The sequence below is a fragment of the Lineus longissimus genome, chromosome 8 (genome assembly GCF_910592395.1).
Source record: "Lineus longissimus chromosome 8, tnLinLong1.2, whole genome shotgun sequence".
Classification (NCBI taxonomy): domain Eukaryota; kingdom Metazoa; phylum Nemertea; class Pilidiophora; order Heteronemertea; family Lineidae; genus Lineus; species Lineus longissimus.
Genome location: NC_088315.1, coordinates 12,788,702 through 12,810,764, shown reverse-complemented (window position 1 = coordinate 12,810,764; position 22,063 = coordinate 12,788,702). Strand labels below are relative to the sequence as shown.

Below are 22,063 nucleotides of genomic sequence, written 5' to 3'. Positions count from 1 at the left end.
CTCAAGTGCCTTAAAAGGCTGTGAACAAAATTAACGTTCGACCAATGAGAAAGCCACATTACCCTGCATACGAGGTTGGACGCGTGATCACTTAGTGACAAGTGAAAATAGAATCAGACCACATGTTTCTATATGTCAGAATGCTGCCGTTTGCGCTGTAGTACACGTGTGTTGTCCAAATTTTCGATTTCAAGCAAGTTTAAGGCCAACCTCGTGTCCACCAGACTAATGCATAATTGGCAGTTGAGCGCAACGCAGTATTTCTCTGAAGGAGAAAAGCTTGATAGGTTATATCCGGTACGCGCGAGACTACCGCAAAGACTTATGGGTACGTACCGCCAGCTCCCCCGGTCTGTACATCTTGATTGTAGTATAGAGTCGAGATGCCCGATTAGACAAACTGAGACCGCAATTTCGAGATTCTCCGATGATAAGTTGTCATTCGACTAGCGATATCACACTACTGGCGATGAAAGTCGGTCGGTGATAGCGCTCGTCGGGACCGATCACGCTCATTTTGGTTATACAGAGTCGAGATGAATGATTGGACTAACTGAGACTGCAATTTCGGGAGTCTGCTACGAGAAGTTGTCATTCAACTAACGATATAAGACTACTGGCGCTTAAGTTTGAGTGAAACACTTCTTCAAACGACGCATCAGGTACCCGTGTCACATTTCTTATCATTATTCATTATTCATTGATCGAGGGTATTCAATAGTGCAAATTACAAATCATTTTTCTGTACACAATTGTATCATCGTTGCCCGGGGATGTTAGGATTAAAAAATGGCGTCATAAGCTAAGGCCGCAATGGATACCCCTAAGGATGACCTCATCCCCTTCCCAATGTCTCATATTATCTCCACTCGTGAAACGAAGGTCCTAGAATCAAAGTACTGTAGGCATTCGATGGACCACACTGATAACACCGTGAAATCGAAGAATATGATAATAACAAGAGGCCCAAGGGCCTGGCGCTCAGCTGGATGACCTAATAACATAGGACTGAGGGTGTAAAGTAGTAAATATCAGCTTTATACTACTGTTTGAAGGTCAAGAGAACACGTTATACCACTAAAATTTCCAATGCAGAGCTGCCAGCTGGATGAAACATGATTGAACTAATCAGCCATGGTTTGTAAATATTACAGGAGGCAACGGAAGATATCCCTAGTTCAGTATGTTGTATCGGTAAATTTACAGAAAAGAAGTGTCAGAGAGGATGAGACTTCTCCATAGACAACTGTGGTATGTCCAGGCTGGGTTGTACAGCACAAGGATACAAAATGCTGTCTGTAATTGAGAGGTATCCTGATTGTACAGAGGTCAAAATAAATAGAAATGACCAGTTTGGGACTAACACCACTGTCTTTTTTTTTAAATAAGGTAGAGATTACAGGAGTCAACAAAATTAATTTTATTGAGAGAAATTAACCTGTCCTGCAGGTGATTGGAATTTACAATACAAAGGGTCGTTTTTCATGACATTGTGCTCTACTGCATATCCCTAGTGAGTCTATCGGGAACCAATCTATCCTTGGCGCAGACAGGTTCAAATTGGCTATATCTTGAATAGATTGAATTGCGATGAAAATCTAATGCAATAAAGGAGCAATATCGAAGAGAAAAATTAATCAGACCAATTGTCCACAGACTCAGACCCTGAAATGGCGTGATGTATGCGTGCATATAAAAGTATATCGATTGGTCCGATAGAGATGATGAGGCAAAGTCAATATGCCTTGTTCCTTAGTCAGCAATATGCCCCTTTTTATACGAAGATGAAATGGCCAGGGCCATTGTGCTCACCTGTCGATATGAAAGGGAGAGTTTGAGGAAGAACTTGTCAATTTTAGGGGTTAATCATGCAATAGTTGTGGGATGGTGTGGTTTGTCTTAAACGAGAATCGACTGGAGCTCTGATGTTGGATGGGAGATGCAAGGTTTTTGTTTGATTCTGAATTGAGTGTAGCTCAGCCCTTCTCCCCAGGTGATCTCTGATTGTCATGTGGTCACTGATAATGTTGAAATCCATCAGTCAGCCATCATGTCCCGACCATGCATGCATGCCATCACTGTTATACTGATATAGAGTTGGCTATAGTATAACATATGAAAAAACGTAGTTACAAGACAGCCCTATAGTCGGATTCATAAGTAAATGTCACTGCCTTTTTGGGCCGCTGCGCAAAAACTACTGAGCCGATTTCTTCAAAGTTTGGTTTTTCTTGAATCTAATTTCGGGACCCAAGAGGATTTTCATATTTCAGTAACCATGGTTACGAAATAATTTTTTGTATGTATTGGTGTACATTGACGTAGTGTGTTGATTTTGACATTTTCTCCTCTGTACTGCTTATTTCTGGATGCATTTTGCTGAAATGTTCAGGTTAATTTTTTTTCGTGTGTATCTTTTAAAGCTGCCAAGTTTCATTTAGAACTATCCATAAAAAAAAATCGGGCCCTCCAGATTCCCCCAAAATGGCCAAAGGGCTCCAAAGTTGACAATTTTTTTCTTTATAATTTGCAAATCTCTAACCTGGAAATTGTGTTGGGTCCCGAAATTAGATTCAAGAAAAACCAAACTTTGAAGAAATCGGCCCAATAGTTTTTGCACAGCGACCCAAAAGGGCAGTGTCAGTGACATTTACTTATGAATCCGACTATAGGCTGCCCTAACTATAAAAGCACTGATGACAGCTGTCCAACATTTTCATCATTATCATCATCTACTTAAGTCAACCAGCTCAGATGACCTTTCTTGGGGCAGTGATCGGTAACGGTGAACTCCTTCCGACCCAACAGGTAAATGTTTACATTCGTGTCTCCGTGTATCATGGATTCATGTGTATACTATTACTAACACCGCTGTTGTGTTGACACACTGACTGACTCTGACTGTGTACATTTCTACAGCGACGAAAAACGATCACAAAAATGGTTCTTTTTAAGCACTCGTGACATGTTTACAAAAATTAAAGCAAGTGTTTTTAGTAGAGCTTTACCTAATGAGTAGTGTCTGGGTGATTATAAGCCATTAACTTGTGTTTAAAAGCCCACATTGTAACGAAAGGTTCCGGCTTGACGCTAATCTCCAATGACGGCAGCAGCCATTTTGCCATACTCTCGAAACTTTGGGATCGTCAAATGCAATGGAAATCACATAATTTCTGACACACACTGCTAAAATTCATCATTTTATTGTTCTTTCACAGTATTATTACGCCACCCCGATTTGCAAGGCAGCTTGTACCAACTGGCTCTGCATTGACTATCCCCATTCCAAGCCGAAGAACAGTGTGACAAGTTTCTCATTTTACCTTCCAATCACAGTCAAAATTTTCTAAAACAACCGGCAATGAGGACAAACTAATAATCTCAAACCAATCACAAGAATGTAATCAACACATACGACCTCATCCGAAGAGCGGATGATTAAGTTTTAGCATTGATTCAAGGTGATTTAATTCCTTCTTCAAATTCATAAAATGGCTGTCTTCCATACTTGTAGTATGCAGATCTAGTGGCGCAGTACAACACTGCGCATCTGGGATACCCCGACGGATTACCTTGAACCGCGAAATTCAAAACTGCTGGCAATGTGCCAACTGACATTTTTAATCTATTTAATATCGAAACCTCTATATCAGGCCGACCTCTAAAACTTCATTTCAAACTTCAATCTGCTGGAATAAAGAAAATGGGCTTTTTTAACCTTGACCTACTTATACCTGAATAGTAGGTCACACTGATCTAAATCTGTGTCAACATGTAGAGATGCCCAATAGGTGTCTACATATCAAATTTAGAGAGTCTATGACCAATAGCAAAAAAACGTGCCATGATCAAAGAAATTGTAGAGTTCGACCTCTGTGACCTTGAAATGAAGGTCAAATCAAAAACCCGTGTGATATGTGATGTACCTTTATTAGATACACCCACCATAAAATTTTCATCGCTCTAGCTTTAACCATAAGCTTCAAAATGACAAAAATAGGTTTTCAAAGAGCGCCCCCTTTATGGCAGACCAGCAGTCAAATTGCGCTGATTTTCATTCTGAAGGAAGGTCTTGCCTAGGGGTACCCACACACCAAGTATGAACTTTCTGGGTCAAGCGGTTAAGAAACGTGCCATGATTTTGTCAAAAGTTAACGACGGACGACGACGACGGACGCCAGACGCCGCGGTATCGTATAAGCTCACCTGACAGGTGAGCTAAAAAAGGAGAACCCAGATAGGCCTTCACATGTCGGCTCCCAAATGGCTCGAACCAACTTTACTATCATCACTACTATAAATTTAAAATGCGTGCTCCTCTTACATGTAGCAATGTCTCGGCCAAAAAGGCACTTAGTCGACAGGCAAGCTAGAAGTTCAGCACCGTGAGGAGCTCCTTGGTAAGGCCATGTCAGGTTCCGCGCACCTCTTCAGATACATCAAGTATTGAAAGCTGTGGAGAGCACATAAAAAGACCATGGTCACCTTAATTTGAAAATCCCTTCATAATCAAGGGCTACCTCATGACCTCTGACTAAAACAGCACCCATAAACAATAGACCACCAATTTGACCCCAGCTCCTAACTGCGGGAAAACCCAAGTCCAGCAACCAAAAGTACCAAAAATACATTTTTGTTTACATTTGAACTGCATACATGCGTTTGTTTACAATTTCATTTCCCGCGAAATCTCGAAAATCAGGTGACCTGCAATCGTGGATTGAAAATAACATTAACCTGGGTTCAGCAGGTCAGCAGGTATACCGGCTGTTCCAATCATCCCCCTACAGCCAGCTGTTCAAAAGGTAATGTTATTCACCCCACAGGGAGTGCAGGTAATTGATTAAGCCCCTGCATAACTTAACAGCAATGGCTTGGCTTCTGTTCTGCGAGTGGTAAGGAGAATTGACCGTTTTTTTTATGGGAGTAACATTATTGTGTTGCTTAAAACGTCTACTTTTTACTCATGTAAGAATCGTAGTACTAATAATAACTTCAAATTATTTTCCGGTTATGATAACACAACACGCATCTTCATGATCATGATCTTTCTTAAACTAACTGAATGACGTAATCGCCTTGGACTCACAACCACATATCAATCCGCCCCGACGATCGACACATCCATTCGATTCGATAACACTCGATACAGTTTGATAAATAAACAAAGTTTTCGTGCTTTTAGCTGTCAACATCAATGGCTATAATATACTCCTGCAGAATAGTAGAACTAATAGAACTAATTTCCGAAGTTTCCAATAGTTTGAACACAAATCAGAACATCACCCATCAGCTGGACTCAGATCTGCATAAATTACGATAAATAATGAGGTTGTCGCTTCAATTTCGTAAAGAAAGTTGACTCCATGCGAAGGTTGTTTTGACCAAATTCCGTTGAACTCATCGTTATGAGGGCATTTGAACACATTCTCGTTGATCTTTTCCATAAACGTGTGACTTTGTCAGCTGAGCTAAAAAAAGATAATTGAGGAGTGTCATCTTGTTTCCGAAATTTGGTTCAGTTAGGTTGTTACCTCCGCAATTACTCGACTCGTGGTTGGTTTGGAAATGTTGACAGTATCACCAGCTGTTGGAATGATCCGCAAGGGTAAAAATTGTAAACCGGAGAGTCGCAAGCAGTTTTAACTCAGGAAGTAGCGTGTAATTCCTCCTAGTTTCCGATTCGTGGTCATCCCTCACAAGAATAATGTTAGCCGATCAAACCGATATCGCTGATATAATTATAAGTCGTTTAAGAAGTCTTGTGGATGGAGGCAATCATGAAAAACCCTTTCCCTGCGAATTGCACGCCTGTGTGCAATTTCATGTTGCCAAGCCAACATCAACTAGTATTGGGCAATTTGCCTAACAGCAAATTGCAGACCATATCCCTGGTGAAAGTATTTTGTCATGTTGAGAAATTAGGTTTGCACCAGGATATAACCAGATAACCTGAATACTCAGCTGAATTAGGTTGTGACAGTAGGTGCATCATAAATACTAGAATTAGCGATTGTTCTGGGACTGCAACAACTCAGCATATGGATGGTCAGAATCCAGCAGACAACAAGCAAATGTAATCTGAATCTCAACATCTTTCGTATCTTTTGATGAGTTTTCTGGTCGAGTGAGGGAAACCAGTTGGCCATCTGATATGGCTGGTGGGGATGAAAGCTCCCAATGTTGGGACGACCAATAATACATTGCGTCTCCACAGTATTTATATTATAATACCTCCCTCCATGCACACATGGTTCTGCTGCCAATTTTTTCTTCAAATGATCGAGGTGTCAATCATGCACTTGTGGGTACTGGCACCACGTAGGTAACTTCTGATCTGATCTTTAGTGGCAGGTTTTTGGTGCTTTGTCCTGGTGCTCATTTTTAAGATGACAAAACACTATCACCAGGGATATGGTCTGCAATTGCTGTTAGGAAAGTCACAACCTGGGGACAAAAAATAAATGCGATTTAGACTTCGCATTCCTTTGAAGTGTAGGTTGCAACATCCAAGGCCATTGATGCATGCATGGTCACAACATAGGGGCAACCGGGAATCATGGCAAGGATTTTTACAACCATTCTTTTGAGGTGTAGATTGTGATGTGAGGGAAGTGTCTTGATCTCTACATAAAATTCCTTCGACATGGTGCAACAAACCAGTCCAGTAGATATATACATGGTCATAGCATACGGCATCGAGACAACCAGTATGCAAGGTTACGGCCAGGCCCAAGGGGTATGACCGATCAGCACTAAGAGTAAAAACGTAAAATGCAATAATATCTTTTTAAACTAACTGCCACAGTAGGTTTATTTATTCAGTCTTTTTGAAGTAAAAGTATTACAGTGAAAAGAACGAAATACGGCTGGAATATTATACTGGTTTGTCTTCAGACGGCAAATTCAGCACTGCACCGATGTCAAGGTTAAGACGGTTATACGACTTTGCCTCATCAGCTCCTCGTGGTCAAGGGTCCTATATCCGTGACTGATGCGGTCGCAGAACAGAACAGATGCTGATCATCCCCATCACTGCGTCAGGCTGTAAAACAGAGCGAGGAAATATTTTAACTTCACCAGAAGTTTTATCATTCATTATTCAGACCAACAGACACTGACTACCTGCTAATAGTCTATGAATTTCATTGTCATAATTCAGAACAAACACTTATCACCTTTGCTGACAATATTTTCAGAAGGTGTGTACATTCGTGTGTCCATTTACACTGCACGTGTATACGTGCTTTACTGTACATTTCTACAGGAGTGAGCAGAATGTACAGAAAAACGATCTCCAAAACTGTTGCTTTCAGCACTCGCGACACGTTAAGCGAGGTTTTAGCAATTATTTTCAGTGAAGGTATATCTCATGTGTAGAGTCTCGGTGATTTTCAGACATTCTTAGGTGTTTAAGGCGCACAGTTTGATGAAACTTGCCCGAATTCGTAATTTTTTTGATGAATGTATATCCGCCATTGCGGGGATCTGGAAACTTTCGGATGACAAGTTTGCCTCAAAAGATGGACGTGCTCCCTATAATCACCCAAACTAACAGCGAATATATATTCTTAAGATCCTTTTCTTGACCTCTGATGAGTTAATTTTGTCTGATGCAGTGTTTCAACACAAATTTGAGGGCGATTACAATCACGAAAAAATCACACTCACCCTAGAATGCGTAGATGAAATGTCTGTTGGCTCTTCCATGTAGCGGGTATCCTCCCACCTGTTCAGGTCGGGCCAGATCAACGTTGAGCAACTTGCCTAATCGGTAAAAACGCGGGAGGCAGTGCTATTACCGGAACGGTTCAGAACCGGCGATTTTCATCAAAAATCACCCGAAAACTAAAAAAGCAAGCAACGGCTGCAAAAATAAAGTACACGTTGTTCGTTAGCAGGTTATGAAACGTAACCTAACCAAATTTCAGGTCGTTCCGTGCGGCAGTTTCGGAGATACGTGTCGAAAACCACATCCCTCGGGTCCTGGCGATCGGCTCAGTAAAAACAATAGACCATATCCACGGAGTTGTGGATATGGTCTAACAAACTCATCTCCGATGAGCGCCGTGCTAAAAATGAACTGAAAGAACCAGTCCACTTAGAGTTAAGACTGCCCCGGAGGTGTCTCAAATCTAAGATTCGATTTGAGTGGGCAACCTGACTTAAGCATATTTATGAATATGACTTATTTTAAGTAAGTACCCCACCTAAACTTAAGATGCATTTTAGGTGTCCCACTTTGACTTAAGTAGCTTTATGAATACGGGCCCTGCTCTACGGTCTTAGGTCTGTTGAACTGGGCGAAAAGTGATATGCTTATTTTATGGTGGTAATCATTCAGCTTAAAAAGTACTTCCTCAAATTTTTCCCTGTATTAAAAAAACCTGTTTCGCTTCTCTATCAATATTCACTCTAATGGTAACAACAGGCTTGCCAAACTTCTTTGCTACTTCAATTCTTTCAACTTTATTTATGTCAACAAGCTCCTCAGTCTCAAAGGAAAGCTTCTTATTTACACCTCTAGGGATTAGTGTTGGAATAGTAGGTACTTGTACCATTGATTTATTTAAATGCCCCTTCGTCTTCCTGCGAGCTGCCATATTGCTGTATGCAATGGATTTATTACATGTTGGACAATTAACCTTTTGGTTTCTATCAGTCATTTTTAGATTAAAAGTTTTTATTAAATTTAACTCAGATGTACAACTGACACAATTCAAAACAGTGTAAATTTTAGTTCATAAAACTAGTTCATCAAAATTACAACAGATCCTGACCTTGTCATGAGAGCTTTGCTCGCGCTTGCATAGTTTGCTCTTTGAATTTAGTCAAAAGGTTAGATTTGTTCTTTAACTCTTTCACTGCCAATAGCGTTTTAAAACGTTATTGAAAATAGGTCGCTAAATTGTCAATAACGTTATCTCAGTTTTTCCATCTACTTATCTACTTATCAAAAAGTAAACCAAACTACTGATTCTACGTTGATTTAAACCTCCCGCCATGTCTTCGGAAGTGTTCTCGGAAGAATTCGGTTCAATCTCGTCCCCAGGAAGTGGGTATTTCGACAGGTGAATTGGTGAAGATAGACCAATTTGAGATCAATTTGCATGATCAGTCTGATTCTGATGGTGACAATGACCAGGCAGTTGGGGGTATAATGATAAAAGTAGTAGTGACAATGACTCAGGTGATGGTGGGCTGGGGGCGCAGCCTGCTGCAGGTGGGAATCAAGCTGCACATGGCTGAGGGCGCCAAAGAGGGCCCCCAGCTCCTGCTACAAAAAAGTGGTAAAAATGGCAATAGTCGTAGATATCGTAGATTGCAGACGGTGAAGTCAGGACCGTCCGTATCAAGACACCGAGTGGAACGTTTGACAGACCTGTCAACAAGATATGTCTGTTGGAGGCGGAAGAAGACACGGAACTTAATCACCAGAACTGGAATGCCACATAAGTACTGGATCGGATACTTGTAATCTAGTTAACGCATACATGTACAGACGTTCTAGTTAGCTAATTTGAGGTTGAACCAATCTGAAGACATTTTTGAGTATATACGTGTCTTTGTCTAATCTACCGCAATGAGTAGTCCGCAATAAGACTTGGAACTGTGCCACAAGGGTTAGAATATACCATGTTCCTGTCTTTCTATAGGTTTGGGCAGTCTACCCCACTCCTAGTCCTACCTGTAATCGATAAGTTTCTCAAAGTTTTCATTCGCGTTATTAGTTGTTTAGACTCCATTTGCGTTACCATATAATTATTGTTAATATATTTAGTTTCGTTCGCGCCGCTCGTTGGACTTTACTTTAAACGTTTCTGGCATTAGCATTGGACTCTTATATACGGAATGTGACTATCAGATATTTTTGGGACTCTGCTCATTGAGCATAGTTGGTTGGGCACTGCCTATCAGCCTACTGGTAGTACTGTAAGGAAATTTAGATCGTGAATCACCAACTGTTGTGATTGGGGAAGTGTAAATCTTCCGCCGAAGACAGGAGGATCTCCAGCCTGAGGGGAATTGGGCCTTTACGGGGCTGCAGAAAAAACTCCCGCGACAAGAGATTTACATTCCATTTGTCATAGAAAAACGCTTACAATATCAGATCTAAAACAGTTTTAACCGTGTAAAACAAACGATAAGAAGAATAAAAGCCTAAGTCTCAGAAAACCATGAGTTAGACATTCTAGATCAACAAGTATGCAGCCAAATCAACAAAGATGGTGGATCACATGGTCACATGCAAAGCCATCAACTGGTCAGAGTTTCTCTCAGTTAAAAGTGAACAGAGCAACTGAAATTAACATGAAATGGGAGAATAAATAGCATCAGTAGGTACCTGAACGATTTACACTGATATTTGTTTTGCAATTCAGTTTCATTTCGGTATATTTCCACACTTCCTAAACCAACTAGTTGATATGTTGGGGGGAAACCCAAGACACTAAAATCCATTGCAGAAAATGAATTAAAAAGATCGGTAGTAAACCTCAGTGAGTACAAACTAACTAATGATGAAATTAAACTTCTTCGCAAAGGCTTAAACTTCTGCCTTGCCCCAAAATCATATGACAATCATCAACTCAACTAAGACACAGAAGAATTCTTAAGAAGAATCAGATTGAGAGAATTCTTTAACATTGATGACACTACAAGTAGTATATAAAAATGCACTTACAAGGCCAGTAATATATACTAGGCCTTGTAAGTATATACTAGGCCTTGTAAGTGCATTTCTAGGTCTTAGCCCTTTTAATTATTTAACACTTTAATTATTTCAAAAAGATATGTCAAACGCTTTTACGCAAATGGGGGTTGTATCCTCATCCTCTTTTCTTCTTGGTTTTATACCCTGGCTCCTTCCACGTGCAAATGTAATCGTTGTTTACAAAACCTTCCACACAGACGCAATGCTGATTGGCACACTTTAATTATATCAAAAAGATGTGTCAAACACATTACGCGAATGGAGGTCTCGTCCTCTCTTATTATTTATTTCATTTCTATCAATTTTACATCGTGACTTAAGAAAAAATATCCTTACTTTTCGCAGAACTAGTGAATTTAATCACCGTATGATACCTATTTTCACTTTAACTAATTCTTCTCTTTTCTTCATTGAAAGTAAACAGAATTATAAGTCTATTTCGACTCGGTTCTAAACTAAAACATTATACACACAATAACTTGTGAACGCATCACAGGTCCTTTTTCAACTAGATTAGCTAAGATATATAACGAATCTCCTTTCTAAACTAAATGTTGTAGAAAACAAACCAACTTTAGCCTCGGTAATAACAACCAACTTTTTTTATGCTGCGATATTAATCATGACCACTTCTTGCGGAATCGTGTAAAAGTGTATGTCCCCCAATTTCTGAAACCGGAAAAAAAGTAATCTTCTCATCTTCTAAATTGTAAACGGATATTGATATATCATGGTCTTCCCCTCTGAATTGACGGGGACTTACGATAACCTTGTCGTAATATCGTAATTCCCCCATATCGGGGAAAAAATTACCAACAACACCTTCACCAAGAAAAAAACTTAACCCAGTGCCCACTCGACGCATCGTTTGGGGTTCAATGTCCTGCATATACCCCACGTAGATTCCAACCATCCCCCTCGAACTGTACGAGGGGGTGTACGCAAAACTTTCTTTTTTAAAGCTAATTTCTAGCTTATTCTCCGCTTTACATGCACCATCTATTCTAATAATACCCCCACTCCCCTCCTTTTTTTTTTCACCTTTAGCTTGATCATGTGCGGCCTCAAAAAATTCGCAACGTCGAGAACAAGCGTCCATGTCTTTTCGTACCAATTTAATTTTATGACATCCTATATCGGATTCGTTTTGAAGTGTATCTCTTTCTTCGCACAAAGATACTATCCTCTTCGCACCCGTTTCCATATTTCAATTCCTATTAGAAAGGAGAATAAATTCATCTTCTTATTACCGAGGCAAAAGATGTTTTGTAAACATTATACATCACTTGAAAACTTGAGAAAAACCAACGAAGTGGGTACAGGAAACCAATTTCTATCTACCACGCCTTCTAACCAATTCAACAAAAAAAACCCCCAGACACCTATCAAAAAGTTTTTACAATGAATTAACCAAGCCTTGCACATTTTTTAAAATTTTTCCTGTTAACCCCTTCGAATTGTTTTTTAACGAAGTCATTCTCCTCTTTTGAAAAATAGTTTTTGTCAGGGCCTCGCCGGGAACGTTCCATTTTTCTTTATTTCGCATGTTATCAGCATGTGCCCTTGGATCATATATTTCTAGTTTTTTGCTAGTTGAATAGGGAATTCTACTTTGTGGTTTCATACCAGTATCTCTATTTAATCCGATTTTTTTTTTTTTTTTGATTTACCGGACGTCCTACTGGCATTTTAATGTTGCTTGCAAACAAAGGCAAGCAATGGAGAGTGCACCGTTTGCATTCTCCGTGCGCTATTTCTTTATCGAAAAATGGTTTTATTAACGAATCGCAGGTTTGTTTCGTTTCGAATTTCCCCATCGCGTGTGTTAATTTTTGTAACTGAGTCACAAGACTCTCGGCCCCTTTTACCCAGTTTTGACGTATAGTTGATTCTCTTGCTAATAAACCAACGGTTTTTTCTCTTGTTTCAAACTGAATTGTTTTTACCGAACAAATCTTTTGATAATCGTTGATCATAGTTTCTTTGTCTTTTCCCCCATGACATCGACACTTTTCCAAGTATTTCTTTTGAAACATTCTCTCTTCATGGGAGAGATTTTGATTTTCATTTAGTTTGGACATTTTGTCCCGTTCGTCGAAAAATGTGGCCACTGAATTTATCCCATGTGCGCTATCAACTCGGGTGATTGTAGGGGATTTTTTCCCAGTTGGGGGTTTAGTGACTCTCGAGATGCGTCTTGTCGGGTCACATCCCCCATTTTCGTTTTCACACGGACCATTATCATCGCTGCTGGAGTCAGATAAATTACACTCGGTCAGTCTTTTCTTCTTTTCCGGTTGACCCCCTGCATCCCCCTCCGCGCTGGTTGCGCTTCTCTTCCCCAAACCCACAACATCTGAGACACCCGACTCGTCTTCAGACTCAGAGTCTGCAGACACCTCACCCAAGAAGTCGAAGACTACTTCCTCTTCCCCCTCCCCTCCATTGGTTTGGAAACCTAAGTCTGTACCGTCCTTTTTTATCTCTATATCATTTGTATTCTTAACTACTATTGTAATGGTTCCCTCTACAGGAAACCCACACTCGGTTCTAATTTTCATGGGGGAATAAACTAATACAATTTGAAATGATTGAATTTTCTCTCTGACCACTTCAGCAAATTCGTTCCAAATTTGTTTATTGTTGCAATCAAACTTTCTAAACTCTTTTTTTTGGTTTAGAGTTTGAAAAATCCCTCGTTTCATTTCATTATTTATGTGATTTTCCTTGTAAAGGGTGTTAATTATTTTCTGAATCAAAGCCATTTTAACTCAGTACTAAAATTACAGTAATCTACGAAATTTATAAATTTTTGTTCAATATTTTCTAAGTCTTTGATTGATTTTGTGACAAGGACTCCCTTGTCTTTAAAAATCCTAATATGACCTTGTTTAAATTTTAACCCCCAGAATTGTCCCTTATTCAGAAGGTTTGTTTTATAGTTTAATGGGTCTTCGATGAAAATAACAGGTCCAGTTTGGTGATGTTCATATATTTTTAGAGTTGGACATGGGGAAAAGAATTGTTTAATTTGTCCCTCAATTTTTGTGATATCCCTTAAACATTTGAATTTTTCACTTATAATCAAAAAACTTGATTGAATATTATTAATTTGATAGGAAAAATGTGGGATTTTGTTTGAATGAATGTGAACGAATTTTAGAATCTCGCAGGTAATTTGTTTTAATAAATGATTGAAATTGGTCTCCTGTACCCAAAGATGAATGTTATGTTTAACATAGAGATGAATGTTCATAAACTTGGATACTCTGTAAGTAACATCACACAACTCTCTCTTGACATATCCAGCGCTATCAACTTTTCTCGACTTCGTATAATACTCGGCGTAATCGTATTGGTCAAAGGTGTAATCTTCTTCGATCAGGTTTGTACATGACATAAAAACAATCACTAAGTGGATTTTCAAATTGTCTAACTTTCCCACTTCTACATTAAAAGTATTCATTCGTTCGCCATTTCCTGTAAAAAAAAAAAAAACCTTTTTTAACAAGAGGCCCAAGGGCCTGGCGCTCAGCTGGATGACCTAATAACATAGGACTGAGGGTATAAAGTAGTAAATATCGGCTTTATACTACTGTTTGAAGGTCAAGAGAACACGTTATACCACTAAAATTTCCAATGCAGAGCTGCCAGGTGGATGAAATATGATTGAACTAATCAGCCATGGTATGTAAATATTACAGGAGGCAACGGAAGATATCCCTAGTTCAGCATGTTGTATCAGTAGCTTTACAGAAAAAAAGTGTCAGAGAGGATGAGACTTCTCCATGGACAACTGTGGTATGTCCAGGCTGGGTTGTACAGCACAAGGATACAAAATGCTGTCTGTAATTGAGAGGTATCATGATTTAACAGAGGTCAAAATAAATAGAAATTACCAGTTTGGGACTAGCACCACTTTCTTTTTTTTTTAATAAGGTAGAGATTACAGGAGTCAACAAAATTAATTTTATTGAGAGAAATTGACCTGTCCTGCAGGTGATTGGAATTTACAATACAAAGGGTCGTTTTTCATGACATTGTGCTCTACTGCGTATTCCTAGTCATAGTGAGTCGATCTGGAACCAATCTATCCTTGGCGCAGACAGGTTCAAATTGGCTATATCTTGAATAGATCGAATTGCGATGAAAATCTAATGCAATAAAGGAGCAATATCGAAGAGACAAATTAATCAAACCAATTGTCCACAGACTCGGACCCTGAAATGGCACGATGTATGCGTGCATATAAAAGTATATCAATTGGTCCCATAGAGATGATGAGGCAATGTCAATATGCCTTGTTCCTTAGTCAGCAATATGCCCCTTTTTATACGGAGAAGAAGGAGAACCCAGATAGGCCTTCACATGTCGGCTTCCAAATGGCTCGAACCAACTATCACTACTAGAACTTTAAAATGCGTGCTCCTCCTAGTCCAACATGAAGCAATGTCTCAGCCAAAAAGGCAAAGTTAGCAGCTCCTTGGTAAGGCCATGTCAGGTTCCGCGCGCCTCTTCAGATACATCAAGTATTGAAAACTGTGGTGAGCTGAGCACATAAAAGACTATGGTCACCTTAATTTGAAAATCCCTTCATAATCAAGGGCTACCTCTGACTAAAACAGCACAATAGACCACCAATTTGATCCAGCTCCTAACTGCGGGAAAACCCAAGTCCAGCAACCAAAAGTACCAAAAATACATTTTTGTTTACATTTGAACTGCACACATGTGTTTGTTTACAATTTCATTTCCCGCGAAATCTCGAAAATCAGGTGACCTGCAATCGTGGATTGAAAATAACATTAACCTCGGTTCAGCAGGTCAGCAGGTATACCGGCTGTTCCACTCATCCCCCTACAGCCAGCCGTTCTAAAGGTAATGTTATTCACCCCACATGGAGTGCAAGTAATTGATTAAGCCCCTGCATAACTTAACAGCAATCGCTTGGCTTCTGAGAGTGGTAAGGAGAATTGACAGTTTTTTATGGGAGTAACATTATTGTGTTGCTTAAAACGTCTACTTTTTACTCATGTAAGAATCGTAGTACTAATAGTAACTTCAACTTATTTTCCAGTTATGATAACACAACACGCATCTTCATGATCATGATCTTTCTCAAACTAACTGAATGACCTAATCGCCTTGGACGCACAACCTAACCACATATCAATCCGCCCCGACGATCGACACATCCATTCGATTCGATAACCCTCGATAAAGTTTGATAAATAAACTAGAACTGAGATTTCACAGGAGCACCTGTGAATTCATGACTCCAGGGTTGTTTTGAGGGCGATATTGTAGGAGTTGGTCTTGAGTATTGGGACGTGAAGGTCCGTGTGAGGCACCTGGGCTGGGGAGAGAAGACTAGTTGAACGATGTGATCATGGAGGTATAAATAATTATTTATACCTCCATGATGGGATCTGACACGGACACTACTATTGATCTCATTATATGAATACCATTTAATTACAAAAAAGTGAAAACAGGTCATATCATATTCCTTGGCATAAATTAAAATAGGAGTGCGGGAACAAGGTTTTTTAGCAGGAGGAAAGCGAGAACATTTTGCGCCGTCGTATTCCGATTTGGCTGGTTAGTGGTGAAATCTGCTTTTAATTTTGCAAATTAACATATTCGTTTTCTAGTTCTAACGTTGTCTGTAAAGATGCTGGCAAGAGATATTGCCAGGAAAACGTGACGTCATTTTGGCCATTCTTCTTACCGCACGCCCTCTCTCTCCGTAAAAGTTCCTGACATGGTGTGAAGTGGGAGGGCGCACAATGGGAACCACACTGCCGCGATGTTAACAGTTTCTATTTATAGAATTCAGCGGCAGAGATTTTAGGCACGGAAAAAGTGGATTAACTCGGCTAATCTCAATGGATTTTACCCAGGAATGTTTTCAAGGCGAGAGAAACATCTGATTTAAGTACTGCGCTTATTAGATTTCATGTTCAGGCCGAAGATTGGCCTAAAACGTGGACGAAAAGAGTGCATTATCGAGTGTTGGAGAGGTCACGTGATTGGACGAGAAACCTGAACAAAGTTTTCGTGCTTTTAGCTGTCAACATCAATGGCTATAATATACTCCTGCAGAATAGGAGAACTAAAAGAACTAATTTCCGAAGTTTCCAATAGTTTGAACACAAATCAGAACATCACCCATCAGCTGGACTCAGATCTGCATAAATTACGATAAATAATGAGGTCGTCGCTTCAATTTCGCAAAGAAAGTTGACTCCATTCGAAGGTTGTTTTGACCAAATTCTGTTGAACTCATCGTTATGAGGGCACTTGAACACATTCTCGTTGATCTTTTCTATAAACGTGTGAAGTTTCGTACCAAAATACGTTTCCGTAAAGGCTTAAAAAAGAAAATTCGTCACTTACAAAATCATCGCTCCGGTAGAAATAAAAATGTCACCGCCATTTTTTTGACGATAGCGCTCCAGGTAACCTCGGCGGGAAATTTAAAGCGGGGTCATCCGGGGTCAAACAACAGTTTTGCTCACTACCGCCAACTGGTGATATAAATCGACACTAATCTATTTTATATCAAAACTTCTGTATCATGAAGACCTTTTCAACTTTATTTTAAGCTTTTATCTGCTGGAATAGAGCGTCAAAAAATTGTTTTTTCATTTACGCATTTTGCCCCCTGGGGAGCTGAATTTGAGTCGAATCGCCCAAATTTTTTTCCGTAAGCAACATTTTCTGCGGTGTTTATAAGCAAGACTAGATTTGAAGTGCCTCGGTTGTATGATTACAAAATGCCCAACTTTGTCTACAGATGGCATGTTGGAAGGATGGCAGGATGGGTGGAAGGACGGACACCAATCGAATAGCTATTTGACTAGCTCCGCTGACTTTGTCAGCTGAGCTAAAAACTAATTCCCGATTACTTCATTCCTTGACATTATTATTACTCTCGAGAACAGAGTACTGAGTTTCGAAGGGGGTGAACAAAAATAATTTTTACTTACCACCAATGAATAGATTATAGTACTGGGATTATTCTTTCTTATCTTGCAACAATGATGAAACGGTTAACTGGAAAAAAAAAGAGTGAAGAGTATTACACTTATGTGATATTACTTAAAATGTGGGAATATGTTAAGAGATTGACATCTTTCTTTTTTCTTCTTTCCAACATGTCTCTGTATTCGATCAAGTTACAACACTGGCTACATTAAACACATACCTTTAATTAAGCAATTGTAGATAGAGAACCAGTGTATCTTCTCTTAGGATGGTTAGTTATATGCGCAACAGTGGTGATTTCTGAAAGACATGAAGCAAGACACAGTCACACAAATGTTTTCTTATCTATAGGAAGAATGGAATTGAGTTGAACAGTGGGTCATGTCAATTGTCGACGAGAGCAAGTCTCTTATGGTTGAAACATACATATTTATAATCTAAAATGGAAAAAAAAACAAATTCAACTCTTACTTGAGAGAATATCATTAGTGAAATTATCATCATCACAAAAATAATCATACTGGTGAAAAACCAACCAGACGAAAAACGTAGGATTAATGTGTTTCTTCTGGTTTATGGTTGGAAGCAAGTTAGTTTCAGAACAGTGCTTACTAATCTGTAGTCACCTCACCCAGTCACACGAGAATTTAAGACGTGTGATTAATGTGTTTCTTCTGGTTTATGGTGGGAGCAAGTTATTTTCAGAACAGTGCTTACAAATCTATAGTCACCTCATCCAGTCACACGAGAATTTAAGACGTGTGATTAACGTGTTTCTTCTGGTTTATGGTGGAAGCAAGTTATTTTCAGAACAGTGCTTACAAATCTATAGTCACCTCATCCAGTCACACGAGAATTTAAGACGTGTGATTAATGTGTTTCTTCTGGTTTATGGTGGAAGCAAGTTATTTTCAGAACAGTGCTTACAAATCTATAGTCACCTCATCCAGTCACACGAGAATTTAAGACGAATCTTGCAAACATGAAATAAGGATTTTTTTAGAATAACAAAGTATTTGATAGAGTTGAATAAATTCGTGTGAATAATCATACCGAAAGATGAGAAGAAACTTGCACTCTATACACGAAAGTTTTAGATCCCAATCTCTTCCTGACGATGTACAATGGAAGCAATTTATGGGTTCGACTCGTACACCGACAAGACGGTGTTCCCGCGTGTATATTCAGGATATTAAAAAAACTTACTTACCAGTGAACGTAAAAAATTCAAGAAATGTGCGAGAGAGGTCGAAAGGTAGATTTGCACGAAATGCGAACGTCTCCGATGTCTTATATAGTTATAAAGACAATCTACATCTGTAAAGGAGATCCATTAAGATGTTAATGGTGTTTGAATTTGATCAACAGTATAATCTGAATTATCCGCCCTGAAACAGGTCTTTATAAGACTCGGCGTTCACTGCGCTTCCACTGATACAACTTTCCTTTTTTTTGCAGGTTGGTGGCCGCCAGCCAGTGGAGACAATGCTGGAGAATTCGACAGCCAATCGTGGGACAGCACCCGCCCTCACCATGGAAAGTCACCCGGGATTACAATAGTCATAAGAAGGATGAAAACCCGTCTTTTGGTATGTCCTCGCACGATCAGGAGCTCAGAGTAGTTGGGATCCAATCAAATTCACGATATCTTGAAAAAACACTCTCTAAACTTTAACTTCACTGACCAATCACAACAACAACCTTGAGCGTGTACGTCATTTTTTTCGGGCAGGTTCTCACTGGAATCTCAATCAGGGGTTTTGTAATGAGCACTTGTTGTTGTTGGTGAAATATGTGAAGAATAAGTACAAATAATGAATTACTATCCAATGTTTTATCCCAACTCTTATATCACGCGTGTTATCTCAATCACCAACAATGAACAAAGGGTTCGCTTCTAAAAGTAATATTCTATTATCTGGTCCTTACAATTAAAGTTAGCTTGGTCCGTAATTGTTTCTTGCTGGGGCAGGTTCTCACTCTAATCTCAATCACCAACATTGAACAAGGGGTTCGCTTCTATAAGTAATATACTATTATCCGGTCCTTGCAATCAAAGTTGGTGTGGGGTTTGAAATGACCATTTGTAGTTTTTAGTGATTAATGTGAAGAATGAGTACAAAAAAATAATTACTCTAACTATCACAATCTTATACCACTTACCAGACGCGTTGGTTGTTGTGTAACCTCAAGCGTTCACCAGCTTTATAGGTCTACACTTGTTTGTTCCCACCTAGTCACACTAGAATTAATGAAAAACGCATAAATTCGAATAGAGATTAAGGTTTTGTCGAATTCTGAGCTAAGGTTGAAATTATGGTGTGACTGAAACTAAATTCGCAAGGGGTTAGGGGAATAATAAATAACAATCACGATGGGAACTATAAAGGTTGAACACCGGGATTCTCGAGACATGAGTTATGAGTTAGTTAATACTTATACATATTTCAGTGGGACAGAAATTCTCTCCTCCCTTTCTACGGATCGATACCTTTTTCCTATCAATCACCAACAACACGGGGTATAATAGTCTAATAAGTAATGTAATTTCATAGTCACGATAGAGATTTAGTATTTATCTGTACACCTCGCAGCGATTATTCGCGCAGGTTGAACACTGGTGACGCGAAGGATGATTGCCACGCGGAACTTTTCACCATCTATGGATGGGGTTCAATATGAATATCGCGATATCAAACGCGAAAATGACCTTTCCTTGTTTCTACGTAAGGAGGCGAGACCTTTGTTGAACTCGCAACTGGTCAAATATTTCAAGATGCATGCGGATTACGGTCTGAAATATCATTTTGAAATTCAGGTGCGTTTACTTCGTAATCTAACCGGGGAAAAAGATTATGAATCTGGTAAGGCAACAGCTACTGAGCCTTGGTTTAACACAAACACCCAATCTGCACTGGTGGTTGGGGATATCAAATCTTTACTTGAGGAAAACCTGGACGAAATTGAAATGAAATTCGATACCTTTATACAGGCGGGGTCAGGATGGACATTCGACAAAGTCCTGGGAATGAAATTAACAATAGTCAAGTTTGTAATCCTCCGCGGAGGTTGTGAATTTACGAAATCAGACAGAGGCACGTGTAAGAGAGTTTGTTTACCGGATGAACTGGTTCGAAAAAAAGCCTGTCTTCAGCTCAACAATCACAAAACGAATCAAAGGGGAGATGAGTGTTTCCTCCATTGCATTCTCGCCCACCTTAAGCGCCAATCTGATCACCCAAGGATAAGAGTTGCTAATTTTGAAAAGTGGGTTGACCAGTGCAGATTGGATGTTACTAATTTAACTTTTCCAGTAGGTCTCGGACAGATTTCAACTTTTGAAAAAAGGAACAATCTGTCTGTAAATGTTTACCGCTATGTCAATGCTCCAAAACAACGGAACCAACCGTGCTTAGTGCCCATTTACCATTCGAAAGAAAAACATCTCCCCGACAATCGTTGTGTTGACCTTCTCTTGTACAGAGAGCATTATTTTCTCATCACAAACTTGTCACGCTTGCTACATCGGGAAGGCACGGGAATGCGTCATTTCAAGAAATTTGTCTGCAGATCGTGTTTGTCCGTGTACAAATCAAAACTCAAGTTGGATCAACACAAAACTCACTACTGTGATAGAAAAGGTCAGGTTTACACAACACCTTCTTCAGCTAAAGCTCATCTAGCCTTTGATAAGTTTTCTGCTACCATCAAAATGCCATGGACAATCTATTATGATTACGAAACAATGATGGTAAGCGATCCTTCTGAAAAGCAAAATTCGGGCAAATCGAAAAGAATTCACCGACACGTGCCAATTGCCGTTTCTGCAATTAGAATTTGTTCGAATTCGAAACACAATTCAAAGCTTTTCACACACGTCGGTACCGATTGTGTTCGAGAGTTTCTCAATTGGCTCCATATTCAGAAAAACGAAATTGAGCTGATAAGATTACATTATTATTGTCCTTTAAAAATGCGTGGACAGGATTGGGTCAAGTTCACTGCTCAAGACGCTTGCGAAATGTGTCAACAAAAATTTACTCCTGGGTCAAAAAAATGTGCCGACCATGATCATCTGTCTGGCGCCTACAGACATGCCCTGTGCAACAGGTGCAACTTAAGCTGGGGAAAAGAATGTACACAGATAACGGTAATTGCACATAACTCCATGAGATATGACTTTCACATATTTGTTGACGAACTTGCAAAACAAGCAGCCCAGGAAAAAGTAAGTTTTCGCATTATTCCGAAAACAAAAGAAAATTACCAAGCAATGTACTACGATGGGGGTCAGTTCAAATTCATCGACTCGTTTCACTTTCTTTCAAGTTCTTTGGCCACCCTAGCTCACTCAATCCA

The 22,063-nt window shown here is 39.5% G+C and overlaps 1 long non-coding RNA gene across 1 annotated transcript; it reads right to left on the bottom strand.

Annotated features, from left to right (window-relative positions):
• Window positions 1-17,705: 17,705 nt before the first annotated feature.
• LOC135492886 (uncharacterized) lies at window positions 17,706-20,280 on the bottom strand. The gene is made up of 4 exons (XR_010448152.1): window positions 19,868-20,280; window positions 18,915-19,021; window positions 17,925-18,004; window positions 17,706-17,773 (listed from the first exon to the last, which is right to left on the bottom strand). It is a non-coding gene; the product is annotated as an uncharacterized LOC135492886 (long non-coding RNA).
• Between the last annotated feature and the right edge of the window lie 1,783 nt (window positions 20,281-22,063).